The following is a 13,678-nucleotide window of genomic DNA, read 5'->3' on the forward strand; positions in this document are numbered from 1 at the left end:
ATTACTGTAATCCACATATTTCAGAAGCTGGAGGAGGGAAATCATGCAAAGTAGAGACATGGAAGATATTTGTTTTTTTTAAAATCTTGAATCAAATTATCTAGAGACGAAAACTATAGTATCTGAGATTTAAAATATGTTAAATGTGTTTAGCTGCTAGTTAAACATTGTATAAGAAAAGTGAACTTGAAGACATAGCAACAGAAAACTTAGGAAAAAAAGGGACTTGAAAAATGAGTAGAGGAGGAGCTGGTTTTTTGTGGCTCAGTGGTAGAGCGCTTGCCTGGCATGTGTAAGGCACTAGGTTCCATTCTCAGTACCACATATAATAAATGAACAAAATAAAGGCCCATTTAGAAAAAAGTAAAGGAATATCTTTTTAAAAAATGAGTAGGGGATCGGTGAGACTTGAGAAAACATCAAGCAATTTAACATCTTTCAGGAGTTCCTGAACTGGGAGAACAGAAAAGAAAAAGAAGTATGTGAGAAATTAAGAGCTAAAGTCAGGAAATTAGTAAAGGGACTTCCACCTCTGGCCAAAATGGAAATGGGTATCATTCTTCTTTCTGAAACTACAACAAATGACAAAGTATATGAAACTGATGTTTCAAGACGCTGGGCATCAGGCAATGAAGGGCAGTAATGCTGAATGATACAGGTGAATCAGGTAAGCCTGGTCAGTGGTTGCCTCAGTTTACAGCCTTGAGTTTGCTACCCCACCACAGCATTGAGACAGAATCTGGTCTCTGCAAATTCAAGAGCTGAAGCTGAAAACATGGGTATCAGAGTGGATAGGGCCAGAGACAGAAAGCTGGAGATCTTTTGAGTGCCCCATCTGTGGATTTAGCAGAATGCTGATCAGAGCATGGTTGTAAGGAGTGCACCCAAGGCCAAGGAAAGAACCATCTGAAAGGGTTCGAGGGCCACATAGTTGCCTGCTCCCAAGAGTTAGGCTGGAAAAACTCAATAATTCACAGAGTATTTGGTAGGACATTTGGAATAATAATAATAATCTTGCCTCATTAGTGCAGAATAATTAGCCCTAGTGCTTCAAAACTGGCTTAACACATCATAAAAGCAATACACAAAGGGATAAACTTGTTTCCAAGTGACTACATCATAAAACAAAACTCAGGATGATCTGCAGCATTGTAAAATCAACCAGCATTTGACAAGTTGAAAATCGTGGTATCCAGCATCCATTCCGCAGATCACCAAGCATACAAAATGGCCTGAAAACACATCCACGATAAAAAGAACAGCAATCTATAGAAACTGACCTAGGGCTGACACAGATGTCAAAGTTAGCAGACAAGGACATTAAAACGGGTAATACAACTATATTCTTTGTGTTCAAAGACTTAATAAAGGCATGAAAAATATTTTTAGAACAAAATGTAAATATGAAAACTGAGATAAAGAATACACTGAATACATCAAGGGAAGATTAGATACCACAGAAGAAAAAATAAATGAACTGGAAGGCGTAGCCATAAAGGCCATCTAAAAGGAAATAGAAAAAAAATTATCCAAAAGAATGAAAAGAGCTTTAGCAAATTTGCTGGAGGGGCAACTACCACAAACCTGAGTGTCCCTGCAGAGTCTTACTGTTATACCAAAACTGCTAGGACCCCATCAGTGTTTTACTCAGGCCATTTCTCAGGGTGTGTTTGCCATAAGCAGCCTTGGCAGGTAATCATATCTACTCCCAAAGAAAAGCTCTGCTTTTGTTTGCTGTGTCATAAAGCTTCAAACTTAGCATTCCTCTTCTGCAGTTAAGGCCACAATGTGTTCAGGTTTCCATTATGGGCCCTTCATATAACCCCTAAAGGGGGTTATGGAGAACCAACATCAGTCTGACATGAAAAGCAGATGAAGACATCAACAAGAAAAAAAACTACAGGTAAATATCCTACATGAAAATAGTTACAAAAATTCTTAACAAGGTTTAACAAATTGGATACATGATGGTCAAATAGATTTATTGGTTTACTATAAAAATTAATTAATTTAACTTACCTTATTAGTGGACTAAAAAAGAAGGACCATATGATCATCTCAATAGATATAGGACAAAAAGGAATTTGACAAAACCCAACACCATTATAGAGAAAACTCAGCAAACTGGAATAGAAGGGAACTTCTGGAACCTAATAAAGGGTATCTACAAAACTCCACAGCTAACATCATGCTTAAGGTTGAAAGCTGGATGCTCCCCCCCCCCATAGTTACAGTCAGGAACAGAATAGTTATGTCTGTTCCCATTGTCTGGAGGGTCTAGCTAGGTCCAGCAGCCAAGGACAAGAACAGTCATTCATTGGAAGGCTGAGAGGCTGAGGCAGGATGATTGTGAATTCAGATCCAGCCTCAGCAACTCAGCAAGGCCCTAAGTAACTCAGTGAGAACCTGTCTCTAAGTAATAAATATTAAAAAGGGCTGGCGATGTGGTTCAGTGGTTAAGTGTCACTGGGTTCAATTCCTGCTTCCAAAAAAAATAAAGTCATTCACACTGGGAAGGAAGGGGTAAAACTGTGTTCACTCACAGACATTATCACCGATATAGAAGATCTGATGGAATCTTCAAAAAAGCTATTAGAACTAATTAACAAACATGTTTATTAAAGTTGTAGGATACAGAGTTGATGTACAAAAGTCAAGGCTCAAATGTCTTCACCAGCAAAGTCTGCCAAATATTTAAAGAAATAACTCACTTACACTACAGTACACTATACCTACACAATTACTTCCAGAAAATGGAAGGAACACTTCCCAACACATCTTGCGAGGCCTGTATTACCTTGAAACCCAAAGCCAAGGACAGTATTCAACTAGAAAACTACAGATCAACTTCCCTGATTAACAGAGATGTAAAAACCCACAACAAAATATTAGCAAATTGAACCCAGGAAGGTTTAAAAAGAATAAAAATATTTGCTACTCATCCAACAAAGAACATATTCAAAATACATAAACAACTCTCTAAATGCAACAGTAGTCAACCCAAAAAAGAGATGGAAAAGGGCTGGGGTTGTAGTTTGGTGGTGGAGCGCTTGGCTCACACTCATGAGGCTCTGGATTCTACCCTAAGCACCACATTAAAAATTGAATAAATAGATAAAAATAAAGATATATATAAAACAAGAAAACGTCATGTTCTCATAAAAAAAAAGAGATGGGGAAAAGAATTGAACAGAGAGAATACACAATAGCAAACAAGCATATGAAAGATACTCCACATAATTAGTCACTGGGAAAACACAAATGAAAACCACCGGGAGATACCACCACCTACCTATAAACATTTTTCAAATCTATGGCTGAGGTTGTGGCTCAGTGATAGAGCCCTTGCCTAGCATTCTTAGCACCGTAAACAAATAAAGGTCTGTCAACAACTAACTTTATATATATATATATATATATATATATATATATATATATATATATATATATATATATATTTAAATCTAGAAATATGAACATATCCGGTGTTGGCAAGGATTTGGAGCAACTGGAATTTGCATGCATTGTTGGTGGGAATATAAAATGATACAATCATTTTGGAAATCAGTTTGGCATTTTCTTTATGAGTTGGACACATGCTTGCATATGATTCATTCATTCCACTTAAGTTGCTTATCTGAGAGAAAAAAATAGCCTATGTCTGTATCAAAACTTGTACATCAATGCTCACACTAGCTGTTTTTGTAATAACCAAAAATTAGAAATAGTCCAAATATCTATCAGTGAGCGAATGGATTAAAAAATTGTGGATTTGTTAATAGAATACTATTCAGCAATAATAAAGAATGAGCTATCTGAAAATAATTATGCTGAGTATACTAAAGCAGATATTTTAAAAATTCATACCTTAAGTTTCCACGTACATAAATTCTAGAAAATTCAAGCAAATCTACCCTGACAGAGTGCAGATTTGAGATTGCCTGGGAACTGGAAGAGTTTGGACTTAGGCAGGAAGTATTACTGTGTGGCATAAGAAAATGTTTGCAGTGATAAATTCATTATTTTGATTGTGGTGATGATTTCACAGATTAATACATAAACAACAAATCATCCTTTTAAATATGTATAGTTTGTTTTATGCAATTATATCTCAGTGAAGTTGTTTAAAATTAACTGTGTATTTCTGTTAGCCTAACAATTTGGACTGAGTCAATACTCATAGATGGTGATTCTTTCATATATTTTGCAAGTTTTGATTTTTAACATTCTACCCATGTGGAGCCCTTGAAGGCCTTGTCCTCTAACACAGGTGCTGATGATTTCAGTCAGAAGTGACTCATCACCATATTCCAAAAACCTTTGCTAACTGTATGCAAATAACAAATACTGCCTTGAATTATAAACACTTGTTTATCATTTCACTTAGTAAATTATACAGTCCCGAAAGGAAAGTACTGTTTGGAATCTCCACAACTGTACTATTTGGAATCTCCACAACATTTGGTACAAAAAAATTGCATAATAGATGTTCATAATTGTTTTTAAAACTAATTAAGGTAGTAACATACTATATTATTTACTTTGTACCAGGCGCTATGGGAAATGCTTTGAATGCTAACTAATTCAATCTCTCAGCATTTTTATGTTTGAACTAGTATAATCACCCCGATTTACACACAGGAAATTATGTAGCTTGTGACTTAGATTAATTAATTTGCCCAAATCATACACCCAATAGTTGATGTGATGGCACTTTTGACTGTCAACTTGATTGGCCTGAGGGGTACCTAGAAAATCAGTGAAGCAAACTTCTTGGTGTGCCTGTGAGAGCACTTCAGAGAAGATTGGCAGGTGGGTCAGCCAACTGAACTGAGAGAAGCCCACACTGGATGTGGATGGCACCATCTAACAGGCTAGGGGCCCCGATGAGGCAAAAATCAGAAGATGGGGGAAGCTCACAAGTACGCATGTTGATCCTTCTCAGCAGGTACTTCTTTTTGCTGTGGCTATTACCTGTGGACATTAGACTCCAGATTCTTCAACCTTTGAACAAAGACCAGCAGCTCTTTAGGATGCTCCCAGGCCTTCAGCCTCAGACTGGGGCTGCAACATTGGTCTCTCCTGTTCTGACATTTCCAGCTTCTTGGACAAAGAAGCTCTCACTTTCCCTGACTCCCCAGCCTGCAGACTGTCATTATGAGGCTACTCAGTCTCTGAGCATGAAAGCCCATTCAATTCATTCCCTCTTGTAATCACATACAGTCTGTTGGTTCTGTTTCCCTGGGGAACCCTGACTAACACAAATGGTAAAACCCAAATTGAACCCAACCTGTTGTTAACTGCTACTAAGAAATTAGGGGCCTATCTGAGGTCAATAGTGAGTAGCAGAGGCATAGTAAGAATAATATCTTACTATCTCTCTTGCCACAGTAAACTATGCAGGCCTTTCTTCAGGTCAACCCGTTAAACTCGCACCCAGACATTTTTTCGCCTCAAGTAAAGAAAACTCACCTGGCTTCAGAATCAGAATCTCCTCACATCTCTGAAATCTCCTTGGCATGCCGTTCCTGTCAGCCTTGCTGGGTCCTTGCAGGCCTCCTCTTCCACTGTGTGTGTGCAAGCCCTCCTTGCAGCTTTCTGGGTTCAAGAAGCCCCCTCTGCCCCACTCCGCAACCACGGTGCTGTATAGGTCATTCTTGTCCTCAAGAGAAAGTTTAATTTTAAGAACTATTGATTATTTAAGGAATAAAAATTTATGGTATAAATCACTTGTTCTTTCTTCTTCCTTGAGATACACATATTTAGGGTGTTTCAGTATATATTAACAACTTTCAGATTTGGGAAAACTGAGGAATTTAAGAGCTATCAAATGTTACCTAGTCCCAGTTCCCATCCAGTGTACCAGCATAAGAATCAACTGAAGAACACTATTTTAAAAACTTGCTTCCCTACATTATTTCTAGACCTCTGATGTAGCTGCCATGACCATAACCATCATTTTTCAGTCCCAGAATGCTGGCTGAGTCACAAAGGGACTCATAGGAAGGTGGATTTACTGCAGCATAAATTTCAGACACCTGCACAGACCTCTCCAGGACCCTTTTCAAATTTGGAATGTATAATTTTGTATTCTTTATTCTTTTTTTTTTTAGAAAGAGAGAGAGAGAATTTTAATATTTATTTTTTAGTTTTCGGCGGACACAACATCTTTGTTTGTACATGGTGCTGAGGATCGAACCCCGGCTGCATGCATGCCAGGCGAGCGCTCTACCGCTTGAGCCACAACCCCAGCCCTATTCTTTATTCTTAAATAAAGTCCACCAAATTGAATAATCTGAAGGTCCCTCAGCTCATCCTAGGTTTGGAAGAAGCTATGTGCTTGTGAATAGTCTCAGGAGCCTTCAGCCCAGAGAAATGCAATCATATTCAAACATTTTAAGAGAATCAACAGTACAGACTTTCTTTTCCATCATGTTGTAATACTGTTTTCCACAGTCTCCCCCTAACAGCATCTATCAAGAGCCCTCTACTTGGTAAATACCATGGTAATCAGGTAACTCAAATCATCTCCTTCAATCCAGGCAGCCATGTAGGAGGGAGGAGCTGTGATTCCCATTTTAAAAGTGAAGGACACTGAGACAGAAGAAATTATTTCATATGTCCAAGGTCACACAACTGAAATATGAAGTGGAGAACTGCAAAACCCTCAAGGGCTATGTCATATTGCCTTCTCAATTTCTTCACTGGACCTGTTTATATATGTAGATAATAATTCTAAAAGGCGAGTTCCAGGCAACCCTCTGGACAGCATTTGTCACTATCAACATTTTAATTGTTCCCTTTGACCCAGAAATTCTGCTTTATGAATATACCCAACAAACATGGGAAATGTCCACATGTGATGGGATGAGGAGGAGGCCATGGAGCACCTCTCAATTTAGATGCCCACAACTTAGAAGTGAAAAGCAAATTTCAAAAGTGATTTCTTTTGTGTAAGAAAATTATACCTGTCTATAACATGTTTGTATTTGGAAGAAAACATTCCAAACAGTTCTGCAAGCCTTGAGGAATAGGTAGGGGGTAGAAAGATGGGAGCACTTCCTCTATTTATTTCATACAATTTTGTACTATTTGGTTTTTTTTCAGTGAATACATGTCACTTTTATAATAAATGGCAACATTTATTACCCCAGTTGTGTTCCCTCCTGCTCAGTGAACAGCACATCCCCAACAAAGGAACATCACATCCAATGATGAAGCCGAAGAAGTTTACATTTGACTTTTCGTCCACCCACGGTAGCTTCTGTTGAACTCACTGCCAGCTAAGACATCTAGGTGTTTCACTCTGCATCAAAAAGCAGTGTGGGTAAAGGAACAAAAGATTAAATTCCATCCAATTATTGTTCCTTTTCATTAGGAACAGACTTAAAACAGGAAATCCTTGGCATTTTCAACACTCCCTCTTGCACCAACCCACCTTCTCTTTTCTATTGATGATGTTTACAGTTTTCTCAAGTTGCCACTCTGTTCAGAGCCTCTTTTAAAAATGAAAGTACAGGTGGGTGGTGTGCAGATGCAGCTATTCACTGTGCTCGGAGGTATTTCAGTTAGTTTTGCCTATTAAACAAATGTACATTTAAAGCATAATACTGCTTCCTAACCCTACATGTAACCAATATTAACACTGTGAATCCTTTCAGAACTTTCCTATGCATATTCACAAGACCATATTTTAAACTTAAATGTGATCAAACAATATGAACTATTGCGCAACTTCCTTTTTTAATGGAACATGGTAGCTGGGATATCTCTCTACATCGCTTCAGGCAGATCATTCTTGGAAAGCCAGCATTGTCTCAATAATACTGATTGAGCTTTTTGACCATTGGCCTTTGTGAGTATGTAGGAGAGGCAGGGAATACATAATGACAGACAAGGGAAAGTGGGGAAGGATATGGGTCCCCCTGAAATTTCTGAATGCAAAGAGAATCAGAAGTTACCTGCTCAAAACTTATGCTCTGAACTCTCCACTAACTAGAAAGTCATTTAGACTGCTGAGTCTCCACTGGGGATACAGATGTGGTTTCTGAAGGTGACCTTCACAACACAACCCAGCCAGCTGCTAGGCTGCAGCCCTCTGGCAGCTATTGCATCTCCTCCAACTGAGATGGTTCCTCTGTTCCCGGTTTTTCACTCAGCTATCATCTGCCCTGCGGAGCAATCCTTTCATGTTTCCTCTCCTACCTGACTGTTTTCCAGGCTGTCCAGTTTGATAAACTTGAATCTTCAGGCAAGTCCTTGCTGGACTTACCCTCTAGTGTCTGTCTGCTCCAGTCCTCTAGGATTGTCCCAGGAGAGCACTCCAGCACTCCTGTGAGGCTTGAGAGGCTCAGTGGCATGCAGGGTTAACTTGCCCCCATATAAATATCCAGTTGTACAATGTTTTTTCAGGTGATGTCTGAGATGAGATTAGTGAATTTAAGTTGAATTTCTAGGTAGAGATTTAATTTGGACCTTGGAAATTGAAAAACATTGGTAGGTGGAAAGGAGGAAGTTAGAAGATAAGGGATAGAGCATCATGCTAGCAGAGAGGCTAGGGAGGTGGGCAGAGACTTTACACACTGTGACATGTCACTCAAGAAGAGGACACATCCTGAGAATCGTGTCTGTAGGCAGTCTCACTGTGTGCATGGAGCGCACTTACACAAACTGGATGGTCTAGGGCAATCTCTTAACATGGCCTCCACGTGTGACTGAGAGACATAGTAAGCATAAATGTATGAGTCTGCTGTTGGCAGAACATGGCACATGCCTTTATGGTAAGATTATAGGTAGAGGGAGCATACTGCAGAAAAATGAGAGCAAGTGTGGAGTAGGAAATATATAACCGGTAACTTAGTCATATGTTGTTCTCAGGTATTACAATGAGCAGCTAATTGTATGAGCTATGCTTTTATACAACTTGAAGCACAGTTGATTTGTTAATACCAGTGTCCCCACTTGTAAGTAATGTGTCTAGCTTAGATGTTACAATGGTTACAACATCCGAGGCAATAGAAAATTTTCAGCTCTGTTCTAATCTTACGGGACCACTGTCATATATGTGGTCTGTCATTGACAAGAATGTCATGCAATGCAAACTCTGTAATTTTGACTAGAACATGGGTAGTGGCTGGAAAAGTTCCTTAAAAACATCTTTAATGCCATTAATATGCTGTGATTCCTTGGAGTATCAGTGCCTGAATTGCAGATGACAGAACTAGTATGGAATTGCTAATAATAGTATCTACCACATTTTGAGGGCATGATATTAGCTAGGCATGCACTAATGCCCACTAATGCTAGATCACATTATCCCCAGAATCTAGAGCAATACCTGGCACATAGTGGACCATTAAAAGATAATTATCAAGTCTATGAGTAAATCAGTCCGTAATTAGTAAATGTCGCAATCAGAATTCAAACATAGATCTATCTGATTTCAAACTTCTTGGCCACTGTGTTAATCTGCTTCTCTCAAAGGCAGTAATCTCAGTCTGTCCCTTTTTAGCTGGTTGATTCTGATCCAAGTTAATCACATATTCTCTAGTGCAATTCTTGAATTTAATCTAATTATTCTCTCCAAGAGAACCTAAGGCAAAATAATGTGCCAGACCCATGCTTGCAGGAAATTAAGTTATTCTTGAAGGAAGGACCTCACCCAACTGCTCCAATTTAGGTTTGTTCCTATATAACAAAAGAGAAATTTCTAGAATTTTTTTCTGTGTCAGTTCTGTTTTAGCATAGCAGTATAGACAAGGCAAGTCACAGAGGAGTGATAGAATGACACATACCAACATCATTCATTCCTTCTTTTATTTTTTACTTTTTGGGTACTGGGTATTGAACTCAGGAGCACTTGACCACCAAGCCACATCCCCATCCTTATTGTTTTGTATTTTTATAGACAGGGTCTCACTGAGTTGCTTAGCTCCTTGCTTTTGCTAAGGCTGGTTTTGAACTCATGATCCTTTTGCTTCATCCTCCTGAGCTGCTGGGATTACAGGCGTGTGCCACTGTGCCCAGCTCACTTCTTTATTAAGCAAATATTTTTTGAGCATATTCTAACTGCCAAGCACAATGGTCAGCACTGGGGATGCTGAATAGAAAGTAAACTGATTCCATCTTCTTCGAGGAGCTCAGAGGCTCTTGCAGAATCACACAAACGAAGAACTCCAGTAGCATACCTTAACAGGTGTCATGGAGGTAGGTACAAATAGGAAGGACAGAGCAAGCCAGGAGGGGTTTGAGCGGAGTCGTGAAAGGTGAAGCTCCTGTTTCCCAGGTTAGTAAGCTGGCAACAGTGTTTAGAAAAAAGGAACAATATATGCAAAGGCTTGGAGGCTAGATGGCGCCTTGAGCGTGAAAATCTAATGTGAGGTGGTGGGATGGGCAAGGCAGAAAATCAGACTGCACATGGGAACACGGGGGCTGTTGCAGACCCTGAGGGGGGCCCTGCACAGCACCCTGGACAGTGAGGATTTGCTCCATAGGTTGGGAAGGACTCCTGAGGGATTTTCTTAGGCAGGTATTATTGAAGCACGTTAGAAGTGCCTTCCAGCAGCAAAGGATAAGGAGGGAGCTGGCATAGTGACCAAGGAGATGTGGACGTAAGGGGCATTTGGAAGGTGGAAAAAGATGTTTTTTGTTTTAAGTTTATTTATTTTAGTTAGGTATCTATAACAGCAAAATACATTTTGATTTTTGTATACAATTTCAGCCCAACTTTTCATTTCTCTGTACATGATGTAGTGTTGCACCATATATGCAGTCATACATGTACCTAGGGTAATGATGTCCATCCCATTCCACATCTTTCCTGCCCCATGCCTGCTCCTCTCCTCTCCCTCCCCTTTGCCCAAAGTTCCTCCATTTTTTCCATGCCCCCTACCCCCCATTATGGATCAGCATCCACTTATCAGAGACAACATTTGGCCTTTGTTTTTTGGGGATTGGCTTACTTCGCTTAGCATGATATTCTCCAACTCCATCCATTTACCTGCAAATGCCATAATTTTATTTTCTTTTAATGCTAAGTAATATTCCATTGTGTATACATACCACAGTTTCTTTATCTATTCATCTATTGAAGGACATCTAGGTTGCTTCCACGGTTTAGCTATTGTGAATTGAGCTGCTATAAACATTGATGTGGCTGCATTACTGTAGTATGCTAATTTTAAGTCCTTTGGGTATAGACTGAGGAGTGGGATAGCTGGGTCAAATGTGGTTCCATTCCAAGTTTTCTTAGGAATCTCCATACTGCTTTCCAGAGTGGTTACACCAATTTGTAGTCCCACCAGTAACGTATGAGTGCACCTTTTTCCCCACATCCTCGCCAACACTTAGGAAGAGGATGTTTTAATTGATTAGATGCAGGCAGAGAGAGGAACCGAGGCTTCCTGCTGGGTTCCTGATGGGCCAGAAGTGGATACAGGGTCCCTGAGACCACAGAGGAAAGGTGACTTAGAGAAATGCAGAGAGGGTCAGGGAGATGGTGAGCGCAAGCGGAGGATATCTGCAGAGCTGGCTCTGGAGCCAGGGAGGCATCTGGCTGGAAGAAGAGGGTGGGACACATCAGCCCTGGTGAAGCCTTGCCTGCTCATTAATATTTGCTAGTGGGCTGCCCACATACATTCAGACAGGTGAGGCCATACCTGGAGGGCACACTGTTACTGGGGGAGACTGAAGATGGCTATTGTCTGCTCAAATTGTCACCAGCATACTCAGAGCCCAGTAGCTTGCCTTTGCCAGAAAGCCTGCAATCTTGCTATTCTGGTTTAGTCTTCTTTTTCTTTATTTTGTATATGGCATTGAGTAATATGCTTTCGTGTCCTTCTTTTCTGAATGGTCATACGTATATGCCTGCTTCCTAGAAAGTTATAAAATTGTTAGGAAAATTTTACTTCCTTTGTCCAAGAAAAATCTCCAAACGCATCTTTCAAAGATCAGTTACACTATGAGGGTCTCTGTTCCAATCCCTCATAATGAACCCAGAGAGTCTCTAGAGAAAAGCTGGGCAGTGGTGGAAGCATAAGAACAGACTGAAGGGCTGTCGAAGTTCCCTCCTGGGAGAGCCGGCAACGAGACAGGACAAGATGAGGTTTGTGGTTGTCCACTGGTCACGGAAAATAAGACAAGCTCCAAATCCTGCCTTTAATTTAGTCCCTAAGGCACCTAGATTTAAACTGAGTTATAAGGAAAAAGGCTGCAGAATTTTCTCACTTGACAGAATCCAAGAGCTGGAGGACTCTCTTCTAAGAGTGCGCAGGGTGTGTTCCTACTGGAACATCTATTTTAAACACTACTTTGTGCTCAGGTTAATTTCCTTAGGTCTGAAGTTCCATAGCAGCACAGGGACTTCTTTCATCCTCTTCTCTTCTCCAGTGTCAGAAGCAAAGGGGACAGAACATACAGAGAGTATTAGAGGAACTTAGTGATGATGTCCAGCTCTCTCATGTGAAAGATAAGGACACTGAGACCGAGAAGAAGAGCCTGCCCTAGCTCTAATCACCACTGTGTCCAAAGAGGCAGGTGCTGTGGCAGGAAAGAATGGGCATTAGGAGCAGGTTGACCCAGGTTCTGGTGCCACTTAGTTATGAGTCCTCAGGCAGCTTTTGGTCCATCTCTGAGCTAGATTTCCATACACATAGAAAATAAAAAGCCTGGACTGGGAAATCTCTAATGACACTTCAAGTTCTAGCATCCTGCAAGTGTTTTTTTTTTTTTTTTTTCTTGTTGTTTGTTTTTTTTTAAGGATCAAAGTCAATATTACCTGTTCCTTAATCCAGAGTGTTTTAAACCACTCTTTACTCCCCCAACACTACAAACCTTTGGTAACAATCTGTGAAACCCTCCCTATTTCAACAGCTTCCCCTGAGAATGTGGACACAGCAGAGCCTCAGGAGCTCACACATCTGAATCTGCATTTTCAGAAGATCACATTAAAACTTGAGAAGTGTTTAAAAGGTTTGTGCTTATAGCATTGATCATAAAAACTTTAATTAGATTAAACAGTTAATGTGCTTAAACTTAAAAAAAAATAAATTAGGGGTTGGGGATGTGGCTCAGTGGTAGAGCACATGCCTTGCATGCATGAGGCACTGGGTTCCATCCTCAGCACCACATAAAAATAAATAAATAAATATATGTGCCCATTTAACTAAAGAAATATTATATTATATATATATATATATATATATATATATATATATATATATAAATTAGATGCATATAAAAGCAAATTACTTATTGTAAGCATCACATTTGCATCTCCCTTCAAAAGGACCTGAGAATTTGGAGTCAAGGCCTAGAATAATCACTTATTACCTGTGTGGCACTGTACAGATTATTCTCCAAGCTTCTTTTTCCCCAGCAGTAAAGTATGAATAACTTCTGCCTTGCATACTTTCATCAGGGATGTTATGAAATAAATTATGAAAAGAAATAATCTATCCAGAGATTCTTTGTGTTTGGTACCATAGAAAAGCAACTTTTAAAAAACAGGATAGTACTGACTCCATAGATATTAGAACAGAGTACCTTTGGGAAGTTGATAGCATGGTATATATATATATATATATATATATATATATATATATATATATATATATATATAGAGAGAGAGAGAGAGAGAGAGAGAGAGAGAGAGAGAGGCAACTGCCTACATAATGAGGTT

The sequence above is a fragment of the Marmota monax genome, unplaced genomic scaffold (assembly GCF_021218885.2).
Source record: "Marmota monax isolate L192 unplaced genomic scaffold, Marmota_monax_Labrador192_F-V1.1 WCK01_AAM20220418_F8-fsc00071, whole genome shotgun sequence".
Classification (NCBI taxonomy): Eukaryota; Metazoa; Chordata; class Mammalia; order Rodentia; family Sciuridae; genus Marmota; species Marmota monax.